Raw genomic sequence first — 22321 nt, 5'->3', positions numbered from 1 at the left:
TATTAATAAGGCTTCGTAGCGATAATTAAGCGATGACTAATATGTTCGTGAATGTAAGTATCCAGCATAGGCAGGAGAAAGAATTTGTAGGTAAATAAGTTGTATATGTTATTAAAAAATCTTGACAATAATAATTAAGATTCCCTGAGCTATACTAATTTAAAATAAACTTTTTTTTTTCTTTTACACTTAAAGCAGATAGGACTGCCTTTGATACTGTGCTCCCTTCCATCAAGAAACTCAACGCAGGCAGAGCGGTGGGAAGCGGCGCCGCTGCCCTGGGTGGCTTCAGCTGTCCTCCTGGGATGCTCCGGAGTCTCGCCTGCTGTCCCGAACCCTGTGGCAGGGAGCTGAAGGTCTGTGCTGAACCCAGGGAGAGCCCAGGGAGGAGCGGGCAGGGCTGCTCTCTCATGGCAAACGTAGCGCTCAAGGGCAACGCAGATACTCCAGGGGTACAAGAGGGTCATGCTAAATGTGGGGTGGGGTGTCTGCACTTGTAAAGAATCCCTTTAAAAAAACAGGATCGCGGATCTGATTTGCACTCTTCTGAAACGCTCATTAATTCTGGACCAGCCAGAATGAGGCGAGTGGTGGGCATTTGTTACTGATAATGAAACTATTGAACAAAAACCCCGATCCGGATGCTTGTTGTAGGCAGTGATGCAGCCACGGAGAGGTTCCCGGTATAGCCCGTGTATGAGGTTAGCAGCCTGCTACACCATTCAGGCTGGTTTGGGGCATTCGTGGTGGTGGTTGTTGCTTATTTCAGTTCACGTCTTCCCTCCTTCCATGGTGTAACCAGAACTCTCTTCTCCCAACAGTTTGAGAAACTTGTAAAGAGCTGAAGATGAGAGACAGAAGACACTTTGCAGCTTTATATAGATCTTTTGCATTTCCTGTGGGATTTTATGTGAATTTTTATGCTCTCTGTGGTGCAGGTGATAATGGGAAAGGAAAGAGTGGTGACAGAAATTCATGTAAAGCAGGAGAATACATTTGAGGAGGTCTGAACTTCAAAGAGGTGTTGATGGTAGTGAAAATGCTGGGTGCTCAGCTTGCTGAAGAAGGAATTGCTGATGCAAATGCTTGAATATGTATTTAAAAGGAGATTTGGGCTTCCCATTGTTTCTGGGGTTTTTTTAAGTTGACCCATATATCATTTCCCTGGATTCATAAGATTTTTTAGTACTCTGTTCTGTGAATGTATCAGGGGGACTACTGTTCAATTATAATTTTCATGCTTCTTATTTCATTTTCCATAATTAAGTGTTAGACTTTCATAAAATACATTATCTCTAAAATGCTAGCACTGCATAGTAATTTCATTTTATGTGATCTTAATTTGCAGAATTTTTTTTAAATACCTTTTGCAGTTAGTGTATTGGCTTATATTATTTTACAGGTTTTCCAGTAGATAGAATCTGTGGTCACAGTCAGAATATGCTATATGTAATACAGGTTGGTTTTACTTACACTTAAAAGGGGATTAAACATTCTCATGAAAGCTGAGCACTGCTTGCTCAGAGTAAGGGAAAAAGAAACACTCTTCATTGCATTTCAGCCTCCACATGTATCTTAAGTTACTGTGTGTCACGAAGAGAAGGCATCAGTCACCAGTTTTTTGTACTGGGAGGCAGCCTGGGATAAATAACAAATCCTGTAATTAGGAGCCAATAGATTCTAATTGACTTACGTTAGTCCTCAAGCTGAAATCTAGCCTTTCTCTCTTGTCATGGCATGGAAGATCCTTTGTTTAATGAACACTGAAGGGAAATGGAGTGAGGTAAGAAAAAACAGCTCTTCTGAATGGATGCAGCCTTGTGCAAGTGTTTGAAGTTGTTATTTTAAGTGCTTATTTTAGTGACTTTTGAGCTGAGCATTTAGAATATATAGAGTAGCATTTGGGAAAAATGTTAATGTGGTTGCTTACTTTAACATGAGCTGCAGCTCTGCCAGCAAAGATGAGACATGCCATTTAAGGAACACTAAAGCTTTGAGTGAAGTTTTTACTCAACTTTATTTAGAAACTTGCTGGAGTGCACCGGATGCTGGGGGAAACCAGAACACACTTTTTGGATTGTCAGACCAAAGGCAGGAAGGTTCCCACAGAGCCCTCCTCCTTATGTAGCTTCTGTTTCTTATTTAGATTTTGTTTTTTAATACCCAAGAGCTTTTAGTGGTGTTCTGACAATTGTGGCCTGGAAATTTGTCTAAATTAAAGCAGGTTTTGTTTGTTTACTTAAAAGTGCTAACAGACTCAGACAGTCCCACAGCATTTTTCAGGGCTTACATCATTCTAAAATAGATTCAATTGATTCAAAACAAATCTGTACAAAAAAGTAATTTTCTTTGCCCACTTGATGTATTTGCATCTGTACAAAAGGAACAGCTGAGCCTTGGCAGGTATGCTGAGCGCAGTATCTGGAATTGATATGAAACGTTAAGAAGCTTATTTTAGTTGCTGGAAGATAGAAGAGAACGCAAGGAGTTAAATGAACTAGTCTGAAGATGTGAGACTAAATGCGGGAGAAGTTGGGAGCCAGATCCTCAGCTAATCTAAGTAAATGTAAGTTCCACTGAGGGTGTATCAGATGAAGGGCTGCTCCCATACTATTTAGCTTCTTGTTTTGGATGATCGGAGGTTTTATGAATTCCCACAGAAAGAGGGATGTGAAGAGCCAGGTATGCCTTCACACACTGTGAAAAGTTGGGGATCATCAGTTGAGTCATGGAAGTTTTCTTCACATGTGTTCATTACAGCTATATGAGACAGGAGCTGTATTACACCACCTATAAAAAATGCATATTAGCATCAAACCCTTATCCACATTTATTTATCACATAATTAAACACAGGATCACAGTGGTTTTTAACTCTAGCCTTCCCAGACTCTCAGTCCATCCCCAGGAAAAGCACATGAAAACTGCTGTGAGAGGAGGAAGCCACTTCGCAGTCCAGGACCGCTTGCTGTGCTACTCCTACCACTTCGCTGCTGGTTTTTTGAGGACAGATGCATCAGCTCAAGTGCCGTGAGATACCAACCACCACAGCCGTACAGAGAGGAGAGGTGGGTAAGGAGAGGGTCTGGGTGCTCCGGAGGGTTAACTCCTGGGGTGCTCCGACAGCGCTAGGACTAACCTCCTCTGTAGTCCCAGGAGAGAGGGGAGTAGAAAGGCAGGTAGCCAGCGACAGGCAAATGGAAGTGCCCGTTTCTCCACTGACTGCAGAGGCAGCATCGGGAGATTGTTCTTGTGGCCTTGAAATTAGCTTTTGAAGGTAGCCACCTCTCTGTTTCTCATTCAGAGGAATGTCATCTGGTGTTGGTGGCATGTCCTGTGGAAAAGTGAGAGACTGAAGGAGGGAGGTATGTAGTTTGGGCTCTGAATTTCAGCAGCTGCGAGGTTTTAGGACTTCATAATTTATCTTTCAAGTGAGAAGACTATTATGTGTGTTGGGAATACTTTAAAATTCCCTACACGTGTGTTGGGAATACTTTAAAAAAGAAATTCCCAAAAGAGTGAAGCACTATGCAACTCCGTTCATACATGGAAGCTCTTCTGCCTCAGACTCTGCCCCTCTTCTAAAAATGTTGGGTGACCAAACTCCTGGGAGAGATTAAAGGGGATGAGGGAGAGATATGAGAGTGACAGTCCAGTTCATGGCCGTTGGATTTGGCATTTGTCTCTTGCCACAAAGAGCTTACAAAACCGTGAATAATTACATAATAATTACAATGGTGGAAACATAACTCATTTGGAGAAGACAAGGAGTGTGTACACTTGCTTACATTACTGAAAAATGTGAGTTTCTGATTTGTCTTACTCCTGCAAAAAATGCACAGAACGAAAAGAGTGGAATTATATTCTAGTTAAGGCATAATCTCATAGTGTGTACAATTCCCTGTTGCAGGACCAGAGTCTGTCCTGAGTTGCACTGATACGAGCTGAAGAGAACAGAATTCGATTCTGAGAATCCAAGTAAGTAGTGGTGATACCCAAAGCAGAAGAAAAATAAATTTGACTTTCATGGGTTGAAATGGCAGAGCTGGCAAATCACATCTTGATTTTACCTGTGCAGTTATCTGAAATCACTGAATGGCTTCTGAAAAACTTTTTTACAGTTTCAATGTGCAACCACTGTATGAAGATCTGTTGCTTCCTCCGTTTTAGGCCTAATCGAGAGTCTTCTGAAGCCATCAGAAAGCTTTTTATTGGTTAGAGGAGATGCGGATTCAATTGCAAATAGTTAGGTTGCTCGCTGGTTTATTATTCTAGGAAAGCGCTGATTGATTTATTCTCCTGTGCAAATGTTTGGCGATGAGTGGTGACACCAAAGCCTCAGTCTGTGTTCGACTGTTTCGAGTCCCTTGAACATGGTTTTGTAAGGCCATTTCTAGCTAGTAATTGGTCACTGGATGTGGTTAGGGTAGTTAGATAAACATACAGAGGAAGGGGATGAATCACTAAGTAAATATAATATTGATGCTGTAGGAACTGCTGTTACGTACAGCACATTTGTGGCAGATGTGACATATTTGTTTTCTGTTGTCAGGAAAATGTTACTTGAAAGAAGAACTGATTCTAAATGTGTAGTTCCAAATCTGCATATCCACACCTTCTTGATGCATATGTTGTCTCCGTTTAGACTCTTAACCAGTTGTCAGCTTTTAACGTACCCCACTTCTTTTTACATATCCCCTTAGAATTTGATCCCCTCATCTGAGGTCATATCAGAGAAGTTTCCGTTGCTGTAAATGTCAGTGTAGTTGCATCATTAAAAGCCCCTAAAGTAGATGGTCTGCGTTAATGTAAAAAGACATTTATGCCAGTGAAACAGCATTATAGTTATTAGTGGAGCATGTTGGCAGTTTCTGTCAGCAATTTTTGCAACCCTGTAACATAGAAAGGGATAAAAATACCATTTACTGGGATTTGCATGCCACATAAAGAGGACAGAGTGATAGTACCAAAATCACAAAGAAAAGCCCTGCAAGTAGTTTTCTGTCCTCTCTTTTGCACTTCTTCAGGATCTTGGTGGGTACACTAAATCTGCTTGAAGAGCCGTACGCTCCTTGGGGTGCTCGGGCTGGGGCACCCCGTTAGCCAGGAGCCCCGGGGCAGCCTGGTCCATCCTTCGGCAGATGGAGCCATCAGCGTTGCTGGGAGGGAAGAGGAACCGAGGCAGAATGATCGATGCCAGCGTTTGTGTGCATCCAGGTAAAGGGTTTATTCATTCCTGTTTACAGTGTTGCGGATTTAACCATTAAAAAGGCCTAATTAGATGACAAATTAGATGTTCCATCGCCCTGTTGCAACCGAGATAAAAAGCATGCATGTATCTGTACGATGTGTATATATGTGCTGAAATGAGTTCTCCAATCCCCTAGTGTTTATTTTATTTGTAACGAAAACTCTTTGTTCAGAAGGAAGAAAGATCAAATTTTTTTTCGGCAGTGTGGTTAGTACATTCCCTTCATGTGTGTGCATGCATATACGTGCACCTAATTCACAATTCCCAGCCCCCAGTTCCCAAATGCTTAGTCCCACTCTGCCACTGACATTAGCTGTAAAAGCCATAACGTGATCCTCAAAAATTTGGAAAGGTTAGTGTTTCTTTTCATAGCTTTGAAAGTAACTCTGTTCACTCTCTCAAAAAGCTAAAATTTAGCTCCTCAGCAAAGCTGGATTGTTTTGAAATCATGGAGGACATTTTTTGAAGACAAAAAACTCATGTCTGAGTGTTGAACTCAGTGAAATTTGCTGTGCTTTGTAGCATATCTCTATTTTGAGTTTTGGTGCTAAGTTTCAGCAAGGAACTGAGTATTAAGCAACAATACATGGAAAATTACATAAGCTATTGCCAGACAAGATATTGCAGTGATACCATAAAATCCTTCTCCGGTTAGTGCTTTCCTGATCCACTTGGTATGAAATGTTATCTTGACTTCTACTTACTATTGTCATAAAAACCACAGGGGTTTCTTCTTGCTGCTACTTGTTTTGTCAAAGATCCAGTAATTGGTAACATGTGAATTAACATTTTGCAGTAACAGAAGAACAGAGTGCACAAACAACGATGAGAAGCGGTGTTCTGAAAAGTCACTTTAGCATTTAAATCTATGGCACGCAGCAGGGCTAGAAAACCACAATCTTTAAGAAGCAATGGACTTACACATCAAATAGCTTACATTTCTGCTGCTGGTAACCGCCTATGTGAATATTTACAACTAAAATGGAAACATGATAAAAAATTAATAGTCATCGCACATCCTTTTATGCGATGCTTATATTTTTGTAAATCTTCGCAGCAAATTCTGTTGTATCTTCGTACTGGAAGTGTTGTATACTTGGTTTGAATGTTTTCCAGTATTACATCGTGGTACACTGCTTTGTTAGAATTTTCGTTATTGGTAACACGTTTAGCTTAGTTTGGTGCACTACACATTATGTATATGCTCCATGACATTGATTGTGAAACATAGTGAACAACTAACAACGCCAGAAAAAGAATGAAAAAGAAAAACCAGAGTCAAAACACCCTGTAAAGTCTTAAGGTACATTTTAAAAGACTGATGAATTCTCCAGCCTCCTGTGGGTTACCTCTACTATGCGGGCTAGTGCATTACTTGGATCATCTTCTCCCTGCTACCCTTGACTTAATTGAGCTGTAGTGTGAGAAACGTTTATTCAACAACTGCAGGCGCCGACGCTGCGGGGGAGCTCTTCAGCTGGGCTGGAAAGTGAGGACTGTAAGATTCTCAGAGATTGTTCAATACAGCCGTTAAAACACAGCAATGGATAAAGCCTTCTTGAAACCTCTAAGTCACTGGATAGATCTTTTGATTCGAAATCTTTTTGAACTAGGGTCACCTATGGTTCCTTTGCAGCTCTCAGCCTCGCTGTTGCATAAAAGAGGCCTTCAAATTTCGCCCGTTTTGTCTGACAAGATCCTTTTTTCAGCGTTCATCCTCCATGACCACAATTTAATCATTTAAGATGACAAAAAACACCTAACAGTGGGTTCTCAATTCTAATGGAGTCATTTTTAGCTGGTATTGTTAGTAATAAAGTAAAAAAAGGAACGCAGGCTTTCAAATTGGAAGCAATCTGGTACTTTTAAGAAGCTATTCTGGATAACTGAATGAGCAGTGCTAAAGAAATGGAAGGAAATTTAAATTTTGTCCTTGCAAGATACTTTAATCCAGTATTTATAGCAACACTGTAAAATCAGGACTGTCAGAGAAAGAGCTCTGAAACTGGAAGTGGAAACTCGCTGCTTCCAGGCGTGGCCCTGCTTTGTGACAGTAAGCACATTGCTTAATTACGTTGTCTTGGTTTCCTCTGGTTTTGACGCTGGGATGAGAAGTACCTATGAGTAAGGCTGAACGTACCCATGATACAGAAGAGAAGAGATGGAGCAACAGGTTTTCTGCTGGCGGGTGGCACTGACCGCTTCCTGCGGCAGATGGAGCTGGGTGACTGAGTGTGTAGTCCTCTTTGTCCCTCCAGTAAATCCAGTCCACGCTGGTGACCCGAGAATCGCTGTAAACAGCGAACTTTGAAATGTTCGTAGAGAGGATATTATAGAAAGCCAAGAAACCATGGCTGGGATATGCAGTTAGCAGAGTGAATTTTTCCACAAAAACCTCAAAGAGATTTCCAGTTGTAATGTTTTTAGCTTTGAAAATATAATCCAACTTTTTCATTTTTAGGTCTCTGACCATTATCCTCTGGTCTCAGCAGAACAGCAGCAGTGTATCTAACAGCTTCATTAATGCCAGAGTAATTATTATGTACCACAGTAGTGGCTATCGCATCAGGAATTTCTATACCAGAACTGCAGCAGCATTCTGATTCTTCAGAACTCAAGAGCAACGTTTGTAAAGGTATAAAATTAATGAAAACGATTATGTAATCTGAATCTAAAACAATACTAATATATTAAAAAAGAAAATGGGAGCCTGTGAGCTGGCTGCACTGCAGAACGGGTAGCTTACACAGAGTGGGGCTAGTTACAGCTGCTCAGAGTAACAGTTTCACCCTCCACCCCTTCACAGAAAAGACTAAGGCAAAAGTGCAAGCTGTTGGCTGGGCTGAGTAATTAATCCACAGAGAATGGCTTACCCAATGAGTCCACTTTGTCTGTACGTAGATTTGAATTATAAGAGTATTTGAAATGATGCATTTTCATTTCTTTCCTTGCTACAACATGATCACAAGTTATCTGCCCTGCGTTTTTTCAGTGCAATGTTCAGAACTGTGTGTTTCATATTTTTAATTGGCCAAATAGTCCAGATGCCAGCTTCTGTTTTCTTTGTGATTATTTATTAATTGTGTTTATTACATTTGTATATATAAATGTAATAGCTAAATATTCTCAGAGTTATCATACTAGATTTCAAAACATGCATGAAACAATAACAAAACTAAAGTAAAAAAAATTTACAAAATCTTGCAGTATTTGCTGATTTATAAATGACAGAGATTACGAGCTATGTGTGAATCACACAGGTTGGAAAAACAGATCATCTTGTCACGTTTCCTTCCTCTGCATCTTGAAAATAGAAACTGGAGCTGGCTCAAGGGCGCACTGCAAGAAAATGCATTTCTTTTTTAGAGAAACTTACTCGGGAAAACAGAGAGAGAGATGCGAAGCTTTGCGCTTGCTTACAAACTCTTTTCATCTCAGTTACAAGCATCTGAGACCTTACAATTTTTTCAAGCACCAGGATGGTACAGTGGTGTTATTTTATTGCAAGGCCTGTATAATTATAGTTAGAATTCACATGCACATTTTCACATAGTCCCTAGGTACCTGGTTAATCAGTCAGACCCCTTAGTGACTCTTCTAAGATTCGGGTTAGTTTCTGAAGTGTAACACTTCCAGAGCCTTCCCACCATGCTCCCTATGTTACGTCTCATTTTTAAAATGACGCTTTAATTTGATATTTAATTATTGTCCAGCCTGGAAAGAAGGAAGGAGCCAGGGCGGAGGGTTTGAGGCGGCTACTGAGGGCTGCGGCTGGACCGGCCACAGGGCCTTGCACCCTGGCACTTACCTATCTTCATCTTCAGATCACCTGTCAGGTTGCAACCAAGCTGTCTTTGTGCTCCCAAGATCTTGGCTTAAACACTGTTTATGCCTTTTCTCGTAACTTGGCCAATCTGCATAGAACTCGGCTAGGGAAATTGGGGCGTGCTTTATAAATGGCCTGTAAAGCTACAGCATGTGGCAGCAGCGTTAAGTTTTCCTCTGCACCCACTCCCCGTCGCATACGGAGAAAAGACCAGTAAATGTGGGTAGAGCAGAGGCGAGGGGCTTTCATGCCCCGGCCCATTACATCACTTCGGCACTGCCCGCTGGTTATTTGCTCTCTATATCACTTCCCCCCAGGGGGCTCAAAGAAATCAGCAAATCTCCCCCAGCAGAGCTACGAATCCCTAGCCCAATTCATTCAGGCGCAGCGGGACAGCCGGGGATTAATCAGAGGGGGAATGCTGTGAATTCCTGCGCGCTCTTTCTTTCCCCGACGCAGCTGGTGGCGGGGACACTGCCAGATGAAAGCGGGGCTGTCAGCATCCATCAGCCTGGCTCCGGCGGCTGCATTCCAGGGGATGGACTGGCCTCAGCTGGTAGCTCCGGTGCCGCTTCCCTCTGCCAGGTTAGACGCGGGAGGAATCCAAATTCAAGTACACCTCGCTCTTCCAGTTTTCGATCTGTTTTTCGGAGTTACCAAATTCTCTACGACAAAATTAGACTGGAGATGGTTTTGAATGTTAGGCCACAGCATCACAGAAACCGGGGATGGGAGAATTTATTGACAGCCCATCTTCTTGCCACTTCAGAGTTGTTCTTTTTCTGATCTTAAATTTCCTAAATGAGGTTTCCGTGATGTAACAGGGAAGCTATTCTTAAGGAGCTTTTTATGGGGAATTCCGTTTTCTCTAGGATGTCATTGTTCAGTTACGACTTATTGTTGTAGTTCTCCACAGTGGTAAAATACCCACTGATAGAGCTGAATTTTTCCTTTTTTTTCTTCACAAAATCCCACTATACTTATTAATCATCTTCTGTTCTCCAGCCCCTGCAGCACTGTCCACGTGTACTACCGTTACATAGATGTGCTGCAATCATACATAGGAGTCACTGGATGGGAGCCCGTATTGTTTATTGTAGCATATTTATCAGAAGAGTGCTCCACTGCATTGCCAACAGTAAACAAGTATCAGAAATACTGTGATAAATGAATGTTAGAACAGCATAGCATGAAGCAGCCTCACTGCTAGGTCTTACCATAAAATTGGGCACTCATTAGGTCCGCTCTATTGTTGGAAACGTGTCCCTCCAGGTTTCCTTCCATGAAGACAGTGATCCCCAGTAACCCCCTGCTGTGCTGACCGCCAGCGATCTGCCACATCGCAGTCAGCAGCCTGCAGCTGGCCAGCAGAATCATTTTCTGTACAAAAATGATGGTCTGTGAAAAATGTTAAGGAAGGGGAAAAACTTGGAAACCATTGCTTTTAAGACAATTTCAGTTCAAGGGCCAGCCTGTGCCAAGACTAATCAGAAATATGGCGAAAACTAATATGCAATCTTTCACGAAGATGAGAATCAATTTATTTTTAATATAATTTATAATATTATTAACTAAATTTGTGAGTACATATGATTTGAAGTAGTAGTATACTCATGTTCAAAGTCTTTATTTAGAAATTTGAAATCTGGGGATTTGTTTACATTTTAACATACATTATTCCAAAAATCGTAATTCTCTTTCATTGCTATTTGCCATTCTGCCACTATTTTTTCTTTCTTTCTTTGATTTGAAAGGCCATTTCAGGTCCACTTCAGCACTTATCTTTGCAGAATAGAGCATTTACCACTTGGCCATGCAAACAGTTGTGCCAGGGTGGCACAAGGCTGGGGATAAGCAGTCGGAGATGGTAAAGGGTTGTACCTTAAGCCAGTGCTGCTATTAAAAACTGATTGATGAAACACAACCAGGGGAGGAGGAGGGTGGAAAAATTAACATGGGGATGAAGGTGAATGCCATTGGGGAAGAAAGTCTTAAGTCAGCATTGCCACTGGAAAAATTGTATTTTTATGCATTTCTGCTATATTCTCAGTGTCCTCAGGCTCCTAAACTTTGGATGCAAAGAGCTGGACAGGCCTATTTGCTATTCAGTACCTTTTTGTGCTTTTCTGTGATTCTCTGAATATATTTATCTTGTACATGCTTATGTAAAAATCTGGTTTTTTAGTTACTCTTTTCCTTTCCGACCTAAAGCTTGTGTTCCTACTAGTAAAGACTTGCTGGAGACTAAGTAGGCATTGTTTAAACACTTCCCGTCTAGCTCCGTCGGGAAACTTCAATCTGTCTTGCTAAAGAGAAAAAAAGATTAATCATTCTTGGGGTTTTTTTTTAGAATACTTGATTCTGACAGTGAAAGCAATTTGTGTGGCTTAACTGTGATGCAGACACTTTCCTCCTGTTGTTTGAGTCATACTATCTTATTTTATCCAAGTTCTTAGAAATAACTCTCTGAAAGGTCAATCTTAGTTTAGTAATTGGGATTTTGGGGGTTTGGTAGGAACGATCTAGTTCCAAATAATTAACCTGGACAGCATGTCATTCAAGGAAGAAAAAAATAACTCCCCCATTTCTCTCCCTTCCTCTTAGATCTCTGCACGGGTTACCAAGCCCTAGAGTCTCGGTGTGCAGTCGTACAGTGCGTCTGCTCACCTCTTTTCCCCCTCCCGAGAGGCAAGGGACGAGCAGAACGTGTCTGAATTCCTTCTGCGCAGGATAGCTGAGCTGGGGGTAATAATTTACTGCAGATACAGACCGACAATAAATTAGTACGCCCCCAAGAGTCTGGAAGAAACAGAGGAGGAGCAGTGACTCATTTCTGAGTCATAGAGCCTCCCCGGATTTATCCTGGGATGATGTACTGTATGCACCACTCCTTGATCTGGTCTGTCTCGAAAGGACAACCGAGCCCTCAACAGCCCTGAATATAATTGTGGAAAAATAAATGTTAGCTAGCAGCAATCATTCCTTGGCAGCAGCAGACTTTATTATGTTTTGTAAGATCTTCCCTGTATCAGGTCAGTATTTTGATAAGAAATGGTGGAAAAAAAATGCAGGGCAGATTGGTTTGGCTGTTCAGTCAGTCTGCAGTTGGAAATTGTCAGGTCACCCCTCTGCAACCCTTGGCACGAGTCAGGGGAGCTGCTTTGGGGGGGTGTATTAGGGATCGGTCAGAGATCCCTGCATTGTTAAAGTGGTGGGCAGCCATGCAGCAGCAGAGACAACGCTCATTGTGCTTTTTCTTTCTCCTCGGTTTCTTCTAAAGGTTCTTTTCTGCTGAGAGCATTTTCACTGCTTAGCGTTGTGTGATGCCTGAGGCTGCACCGATCTCCCACGCAGCCCCGATCCCCATGGCTGCCCGCCGTGGGTGTGCTCGGGGACCTGCCCTTCTTCTCAGCACCGATTCCTAATGGCAGAGGAGGACGGAGGTTTCGGACCTCTGGCACAAACAAGGCATCCTGTAATCAAAACCATCTGGGTTTATATGGGTCCTTTTGAATTGGGTGGAAACCACCACTTGAGAATACCAATTGTACCAGAAGCTTTCTCAGTCGAATAAAACTTGTGTAAGGGATTTGTACCAGTCCTGTGCTCAGTCCTGGGGTGCACGAGACAACAGGAGGAGAGGTATCTGGAAGGCCCTGCAGTGTTTTCTGGTTGGGGCTCCAGTGTAATTACAGCAACCTCAGACCCTTGTACGGCACAGCATATAGGAATCGTAAAGCTACTTGAAAGTCATGGTCCCTGTTCTTTGCCAAAGCACAAGAATAAAGGGGCTGAAAATCTGGAGTTTAGACTTTGACAAAATCTGTCCTGAGGCAGGAGCAGTTCTAATTCTCATAACCTTGTCAGGACTGCTTACAGCATGTTTCCATCCTAAAGCTGTGGCTCCATTTGTCTTACCAGGCACCAAAATCAAGATTTGAACCCCTGTTTATAAAGTATTTTGGTTGAAGGCACTTTAATCTCTTTGCAGCGCTGACTACTCCTAGCTGGCAGAATAGCTGTACTAGTTGGACTGTGGACTGTTTGTTGTTAATTTTCACAGATTTTTCTTTTTACGGATCACAAGCATACAAAGACTTCGTGTGCGATTTGATGAGCAATCTAAAAGGAGGAGGTTGTATTCCCTCTTTTTTCTACCTTTCCTTTAGCCCAAGCCTTATGGTTCCAGTGCCACTCTATTATTCAAAGTATAGCACTCATTAGACCTTTTGGTGAGCTGATTTAACTCCCTGTCTGGCAAGAAACTATTAGCTTTGCAAGATAAAAAGTGTGCTTTCTGCTTGGTTAGCAGTTGGAGGGGCCCAACAAGCATCAGAGCCAGCACGTGATAAGCTTCAGGAATGCATGGCTGTGAGGAGGAAGGAATGGTTCCTCCCCCTTTAAGGATCAGAGAGCTATCAGATCAGCTCGCTCCGTCTCCTGTAACTTCACCCTGAACCTCCCACCATGTTCCAAATTTGAACAGTCAACAGGTTAGGAAAAAGTGAACAGGCTTTCAAACTCAGACGCTGATGCAGGGTGAGGGGACCAGCAAGCTAAAAACAACCACAGAATCTCAAGTGACGGGGCAAATGGGCCAGGAGAGTTCTTATTTCTCCTTGTCTGTCTAACAAACAGACCTCTTTTGGCTTCTTATATCTATTTGCTTGTGAAAGTGTCATGAATAAGGTATCTTAAATACATTAAATGTCAGATATTCTGGCAGGGGTCCGTCTTAATGACAGTTCCGTTTTAAAGATGATGAATGTCCACTGTAAAAAATGCATCTTCCTTCTTCGTGTTGACTGAGATAGGTATTGATAACAGTCTCAGAACGTGAAGCCTTCAGTCACTAAATGGTCATAAGCATTAAAAATGTATGTAAAGAAATAAATTTCCCTTATTCCTATTTCTTTTGCACACATCAGATATGGTAGACATCAAATATGGTAGACAATGAGAGGTTTGGGTTAAAGATTAGTGCTAAGTTTGATCTGAGAAGATCTAATGAACTAACTGTAATAGACACCATGCTGAACCATACAGTATCACCAGTAGTGAATATAGCTGGGCAGAAATGCAAAATTCATTAGAAACATCATTGCACATGAAGGAATATTTATTTCTGTGACTTTTCTGTCTTTCTGTCAGATGGAGTCCTGTTTCACGAGCAATTCTTGCTTCCTGCTGTGGGAGCAGCAGTCATTGCGCATTCGTAGGCAGTTCCAATCAACCTAACACTGTTAGGCAGTAACAAGCTCTTGGAAACAATACAAGGATGTAACTCGACATTACATATATACATATTCAAATAATTTTATTAAGCACAGTTTAGGAAGCTTGGATGCTATTTTTTAAAATAACTGAATCCAAAATAAGTTGCTACACCTCTAAAAGTAGCAGTTACAGACAGACCTCCAGATCAGAATGTTGTTCACAACATTAGACTTGTGATCAGTATCTGTGAGAGAGCGTCGCTAGAAATAGTCATGCCATGGTAAACGTACCCGGTGTTTGCTTCCTGCTAGCTCAGAACAGTTCATGCCCCAGTCATTCTGCAAAGTTTCTACTGGATTTTATCTTCGAGTACATATAGAAGAAGCAAAGCCACTCACCTCAATGGAGAACAAAAAAATCCTCCGCGTTCTTAGATTGCACAGCAGTGTCATGTACTCACTGAAGGGAAACGACCGCTAACTCTGCCTTTACCTTACGAGGTTATATTTTCATTCCAAGACAACTTGCATTTATGCAACTAGAAATCAGCAGATTTGAAACAGGAGGGAAGCTTTGCCTGCGTACATGTTCCACAGTACCTGGCGGGGGGGAGATTATTGTAAATCAACAAACTGGTCCTCCAGACCCAAATCTCTCTTTGACCTCAGCTGTGACGTTTGTCTCTGGATCTGATGCTGCCACCTGGTGTCTAGGTGATGCTTTAAGCTGGCCCAAACCAGCAGGTGAGGGCCATCCCTGGCCACAGGGCTGTTGCCATCCTATATCATATAAGGGCCTGGGGTGAGAGGACCAGGGATAAAAGGGGCTGGTAAGCCTAGCTGCACCTAAGGATCAGCAGGGTTATCTCCAAATCCGCAAAAAGCTAATTCCATCTACCATGCTGATTCCATCTACCATGCTGTCTGCAGCGGCCAGTGAGGAGGAACCTGGGTTGTGCAAGTCCTCGGCACTAGCTCTGGTAGGGGGGAACTGGGATTCTTCTGTCTGGAGCAATCTGGCAAATTCTCATTTCATCTTCATCTTCCCAGCAGCAGCAGGCAGGAGAGTGGCCCTGGAGGCAGGACGATCCCCACAGAGGGGTCCAGGGCTGTAGGATGAGTAAGTGCCAGAATCAAAAGACATCTTTTAGGAAGCAGAACCAGAGGACTTCACAGTAGCTTTCCATTTACAAAATCAGCTGCACAAAGTGAGCCGGACAAGAGAGACCCGGGCCCTGAAGGGTGGGACGGTTTGGCCAAGCTGGCGTGGAGGGTGGCTCTGCTGCCATTGCGCTCAGCTGCCTTGCAGGGCGGCTGCGTTGGAGGGGCATTGCCTTTGATAACAGTGATTGATTACGCAGCCCTCCCAATTTTTCTTGTGTCATAATGTGAGATCGGTAAAGCTGTTTGTGTAGCCGTGCTGTGAATTAGGTCAGAAGCACTAAAATAACTAACACCCACCACCCCCCTGTTTATTTTTAACATGGATGAATTTCTCATCCAGTTCACCCCGCAAAAACACTTGTACAAGAATTTGCACAGCCTCTTGATGAACCGGATGGGAAATCAATCCAGCTGGAAAAATAAAAACCTACATCCCTGTTCCAGCAAAAAAATTATCTCCCAGCCAGATCAGTTCCTCAGTCTGTGCCGTGCTGTGCGGAGACGGGACAAAGTGCCTGTCTGAGCTACGGCTTTAGGCAACCCAGCCTTTGAATGTGAGACAGGCTAAGGCTACACCTGGAAACAATTTGCTCTCCACCTCTTTTTCTTTCTCTCTTTCTTTCTCTGCAGCATGCCTTTTTGCTTGGTTTCACTATACGGTACCACAAAGGGCTTTACGAGCATGGAGCGGGGATAATTCATATGCCCAGGGCTGGGGAGAGGAGAGCCTGCCTGAGCTGATGCTACCGCCAACAGAAATGTCTTTGCAACCGGGGCCAAGTAATCAGGTAAAATGCTTTCTGTCTGCCTGTGCCAAGCAGTGTCTTTTGCTCTTCTCCAAATATTTATGTCTTTGCAAAACACATAAACATTTCAACAGTGGTCTCTTTAGCACTTATTTCCAGCACTTAATGTGAAGTTGCTGTTTCCATGCTCCTAAACCTCCTTCAATATGACTAATTCACACTGGGTGAGCTCCTGACTTGCCTAACTAGAGGCACGTAGTCCCATAATACGAGAAACAAACTCAGACAGAGAAGTGACGGGAAGTGGTGACGGGGACGGCTGCGCTGCTGCGTGTTTGCATACCTGCAATTGAAGTTCACGTCTCCTTATTTCTCTTTTTCCTTTCTTTTTTCCTCCTTCCTCCTTTTCCGCAGTGGTTAACATAAGAATTTGAGGTTTAAAAGGTGCCTGCCTCTGAACTTTCCAAAAGTAACAAAAATGCAGAAGTTTGGAAAGTTAATGTTAAATCTAAATTCAGCTGGTATATTACAGTTCCGTGTTTCCTCTACTATTTATTAATAATTTACACACTTAGTCTATCTTCTCATCTTAAAATTCTGAACTCCTCACTGATCTACACCAGCAAACACCCCGTCACATAAGAATTTTCCCAGTTAGGATGAGTAATTGAGGAGCTGAATTAATCAACATTGTGTGGTCTGTGGCAGCCAGGAGATAAAATTCCCCGAGTCCCCGTTACTTCATTTACTTTCTGCAAAAAGCGTTCCTTTATATTTTTAGAGCTTAGAGGCATGTACATAGCAAGTTACATCTAAATAGCACACTCTCCAAAAAGTTTGCTATTTTCTTAATGTTCATGAATATTTCAGGAACTCGTGCTAAGAGGTTTCGGTGCATTCCAGGACAATGATTTCAGGTTTCTGTTTTGCCTTAAGAGGAAACGTGGCTTACTGTGACACATTCTACATGGTTTGCATTATTCTTTTAGACAGAGTTTATTACTGCTACAGAATCAGATGTCCTGAAAATATACTACCTTTTTTTTTCTTTTGTAAGAAGGAATATATGTTCTTCCAGCTTTCTCCCTGTTTTTCCATTCTTGTCATCAGTCCTTGACATGAGATGGGCATCATTTTTGGCTGTTGTGAGAGTAGAGGTCTCTCTAGAAATTCATTCATTCTCTTAAGTCATGAGCAATACTGGAGTTAAGGAATAGAGTTTACTTTTCTCACCCTTTCAGCTCATTGTTTTCCATTGCTTGAACTGGTAAATACACTTGGATAAAAATTTGCAGTGACAGTGACGCACAAGATAACCAAATTAGTCTTTTCCAGCTGAAATGTCTGTGATTCTATTGTGAAATAACTACAGTGATTTGCATCAGCATATATTGTAGCATTTGGGAAACATTAGCTTAATCACAGTACAAGTTACATTTAAATATTTAAATGTATCCTTTCATTAGTAATCTTCCTTTGCTTATATTGATGCATTTTTAATATACCATAAGACCTCTTAAAAATAATATTCTGTTTAACAAACACATTTGCTGCCTACAAGGTATATGTTCTCAGAAAACTGAATGAGCACTTAATTAACATATAAAATCCATGTCAAAGTTCAAGATACATGCTTATACCAATTGCTTTTACTTTAAAGAAATGCCTGATAGCGAACTAAGGAGATTATTCTAATTTTAAAAACCAGAACGTGAGAGAAGCCAATATAAAAAAGTATCTGGGTCATTCCTTCTTGTAGTTAGAGCAGAGAACTCAAAGAATGCTGAGAGACGAGCTCTAGCTAATCTCTCTATCGTAATGTAACATGAACTTGCCTTGCAGCTGGTTTAGGTGGGTTTGCACAAAAATGCGGAGCTGTTAATTGGGGCAACTGAGATGCAGTCACTTTGTCAACTTTGCATTTGGGAGCAGAAAGGCAGAGGGCTGACTAGCCCCCCAAACTGCTGTACATGAATGTGAATCATTGCATTAAGATTAGAGACAACAGATTATTTTTCCCTTGTTAGCCATCTCTTTCATTAATTGTTTTAGACTCTGAGTAAAATGAGGATGGCAAGGTTCAGTAATACCAAGTCCTTTGACCGCATTAAATGTTTTTGTTATTTAGCTTGGTTAAATGATGCTGGAATAGTCAGTGACACAGAGACAGCAATTTACTGCTCCAGCTATAAGGCTCTTCCCTGCCCAGGGACATAGAGCTGTAACTCCTAATTACAGGTGGATTAATCTGTGACAACTGAGGCAGTTACTACTGCCAGCTGCCCTCTTCTGCCATGGATCACCTCCTCACAGGTTTGGGATCTGTCTGTGCTTCTTGGCCAGCTCCATTTACAGCCCAATATAGTGATGTAATTTGAAATCAATGACAGTTAACATGAATACGCTGGGTTGTGAACTGGGACAGCTGAGGAGCAGAAGGTTCCTTCACTAGGATGTGTATCTTCAGGGATGGAAACCTCCAAGGAACACAGCTCACAGCAATAATTACTTTAGCCACCCCACCTCTAATCATCTGCTCTTGGAATAAAAGCCTGCACTTGGGCTCGGATGGGAAATAAGATTAACAAGAAAACCATTTTTCTTTCTAAATTTTTCCCCTGTATAATACACACACTTTTAGTTAAGAGGACAATAAAACCTATCTTGCTAACTCTAATTCAGTCCCTAGTTTGTGGGGCAGCTTGCCTTGATTACATCGTACTAAATTACTCATCTTGGATATATGCTTCTCTCTATTTTTTCCGCCAAGAGCAAAAATATGATATTATTTGGCAAGAGGAATGTGTATCTAAAATGTCAAATTACAGCTCATAACTATTACGGGATAGTTTTGGCGATAGCCCTTTGTGATTGTTCCAAAACAGATGTCTCTTTCTAGGAGATCCTTAAAACTAATACATGCTTTATGTTTGGTTTTAGGCGGTATTTTGAGAATGTCTCACAAGGACACTAGCTGGGTGCATATATTGCTCTAGTTTAACTTCAAATTTCTTATTTATCAAGACTTCCGAGTCTTCAAATTGCATTAACTGATAATTCTGCGTGTACACACAGTGCAAACGTTGAGAATTGCAGATCGTTTTTTACCATAACCAATATAGCCAATAGCCAACCTATGAAACTGCATGTTATTTAACATAACAGAAGAATAAAATGATAAAGCTAGTTCATATTGGTCAACTTTTTCATCTGATGTTACAAGACTGTTACCACTGGAACTTGATTAAATCTCTCGTGCCTCTGCCATCTTAATTAACTAATATCAGCTTTTACTAAATTGAATTAAAGTGTGTTGCTTGGTGTTCCAGTTCTGAAGCAGGTACCACCATTACAAATGCTCAGCCCATGTGCGTTTGTTCACTTCTCGTGGGACTATGAAAGATGGCTTTGGTTTAAATTTCGCTGCATCTGCTAATTCGGTCTCCAGTGGTAAACTTAGAATGGATTGGATTCATGGGAATATAAAGGCTCAACAGAGAAATGGTAAGAGGCTGACAGAAAAACCCTCTGGAATTCATTCTTTGTATTCTGAACACTGATAGGAGCAATTCAACCATGAAGATTTTACTATAAACAATTGTACAATTCAGCTAGTAGAAGGAATTTACTTTTGCTAATCTTATAGTCCTAAGATAGCATACTGGACGTCATTTTTAATATTAAAGTATCCATATCTATTAGTAATACAACTTTCTTTGCTTGCTTTTGAGGATACAAACCTGGGGAAAGGCAGTCTCCGAGGATGGATGTACGCTTGAAGCCACTCTGATGTTTCAGTGCTCCTGCACGTGGTGCCTACTTGGATATACAATTCCTTGGAGGCCCTTAACCCAACTGTGCCATGTTTGAGCTGGTATTGGTGATGTCTATCACTGGAGTGGATGAAAACACAGACATGTAGGTAGAGAAATGCTGGACTGGAATGGTCTTTGTAAAGGAAAGCCATGATATTACGGCAGATGCCAGAAGTGGCAAGTTTTGGATCGGGTTTGACGTGGAGGTTCAACACAAGGCAAGAAGCCCGATGAGAGGTGGAGTGACCGTGGGAAAAGCCATCGCAGAAGTTTGATGCAAGGTGGGAGATTCAGTCTGAGGGATGGTGGCTGAGGAAAGGCCCAGCTATAGAGAGAGTCCTAAGAGAAAATAAAAGAGCAGAGCTCCGAGCTTGCATTTGCATGAGGACTGAGAAGAGGTAAGAAGAACTGGCAAAATGGTCCATGGGAACGTTGTGAGAGGCTGAGCACAACTTCGGCTGACGATGCGTGGTCCACTGCACACTGATCACACAAACTTACGCTTGTCAAAAATATCAGGGATGCCATTTGAATTGGCACACCCAATTTAGACCAGGCCAGCATGGTATATTGTCAGCCCTCAGCTGTGGATTAGCAAAACCTTCCGAGTGACCTGAGTTATGTGGCTCTTGAGCTGTGGCTTTTTTTTAATGGAGTTTGTAGAAGTGGGAGGTAGTCATGTGCGGTGGGAGGTGTTAGGAGTGTTTTTGATGCGAGGAGTCTTTTGGGCCTCCAGATGATTACTTAATCAATCAAATACAAGGATTCAAGTAGAGCTGTACTTACTGCCAGATGATCGTTATGTTATGGAAAAGGTTTGAATGGAAGAACTTGGAAATGTAGTGATAGACTAATGATGAATCTTCCTTAGACTTGTTCAGATATCCCGTTGCAGAAACTCTGCCTCTTGATGATTGGATTAATGGTTGAAAGAGACAGCTTGGCAGACTCGAACAAAAGGCTTTCCACAGATTTGCTTTGGAGGGCTTGAGCCTTTTAACCACATGGTAATTGTAAAGACTATAAATAAAATTTAAAAATGTAGTTTAAACAGTCTTTAATAAATTATTTTAATGCACTGTTATTGGCCCCTCCTTCAGGATATCACAAGTCTGCACTTTCAGTCTGACAAGCTAAAATGTGCTCTCTGACAAATTATCAGCTCGGTTTTGTCTCACATACTTAATGGAAGCCTTGATGCCCCTATTTGTAGATGTGGTGCTTAGGGACACGGTTTAGTGGTGGACTTGGCAGTGCTAGGTTAACGGTTGGACTTGATGATCTCAAAGGTCTTTTCCAACCTAAGTGATTCTATGATTCTATTGAAGCTTCATCCTAATGTGAGGTAGGCTTTGTCATCTGATTGAAAGCATATCAGAGAAGAGCCATCAGAAGAGTTATCTGGGACTGTTCTCTCAATGTTTTTCAAATGCTGGTCCGCACCCAATGAATTCTGTCTTTTCTCGCCCAGTTCCTTACCGAGACAGGCAGGACTTGGTGAGGAAGCACAGGACAGAGGGACAGCTGAGTGGAGACAGTTACTCTGAAGGACCTAAGCTGGACATTGCCACCCACCCAGTGCTGCTGAGGAGTCCAGTAGGTACAGAGCGGCTGGGAGTGGGCGGCTGGGGGTGTACCGTATAGGTCTTCTGTTCTCAGCTATTTGTGGTCGTCGTGCGCTTTAAGATTAAAATCCGGGTGGCTGGGTAATTCCCTTGCTAAGTTTGCGTTCCTTTCTTTCTTGTCATATTGTCATCAAAGAAATTATGCGAGGAGTCGATGACTCCTGGCAGAGATGGAGCTTCGGGTTGCACATGTAAAGCCTGCAGAACAGCATGGGATCTTAGATCTAGCAGGCTGGGTGGCACTTAAGTAAAAGGTGTCATGCAGGAAAAAAAAAACCCGAAACAATTAAGCCTAGCTCTGAGTTCCCAGATGTATAAACAGTGGCAAAATTCAACTTTCCTGGTTCCTAAAAAGTGGATGAATGTTTAGCCTTGAACTACAACGGGGCTTGGAAATCACTCAAAATATTTACATTATGGAGCGGGGCTTGTTTAAGATGAAATATTGCATACCTGTCGATTTTCTTCCTAATCCTAACCGCAATGGGCAGTTACAAGTTTTAGATCTCTGTCTACTCACCGATCTCAGCTCACCTTTTTTTTTTTTTGTGTGTGCCACACTAAGTTTTACATTTGAGTATCTTTACGAACCATAGAAAAGGCTTTCCTTCCAAAGATAAAATGTTCCCCACCATCTGTGCACTAGAAATAACATAAAACGCCCTTTTCCTGTTCTATG

The 22321-nt window shown here is 42.0% G+C and overlaps 1 long non-coding RNA gene across 1 annotated transcript; it reads left to right on the top strand.

Annotated features, from left to right (window-relative positions):
• The first annotated feature begins 7748 nt into the window (after positions 1–7748).
• Positions 7749–21059, top strand: LOC127019273 (uncharacterized). Its single transcript, XR_007766880.1, has 3 exons — positions 7749–7885; positions 16087–16244; positions 19934–21059. It is a non-coding gene; the product is annotated as an uncharacterized LOC127019273 (long non-coding RNA).
• The last annotated feature ends 1262 nt before the right edge of the window (positions 21060–22321 follow it).

This window comes from Gymnogyps californianus, chromosome 8 (genome assembly GCF_018139145.2).
Source record: "Gymnogyps californianus isolate 813 chromosome 8, ASM1813914v2, whole genome shotgun sequence".
Classification (NCBI taxonomy): domain Eukaryota; kingdom Metazoa; phylum Chordata; class Aves; order Accipitriformes; family Cathartidae; genus Gymnogyps; species Gymnogyps californianus.
Note: the sequence above shows the minus strand (reverse complement) of the source record. Positions and strands in the feature narration are given on the sequence as shown.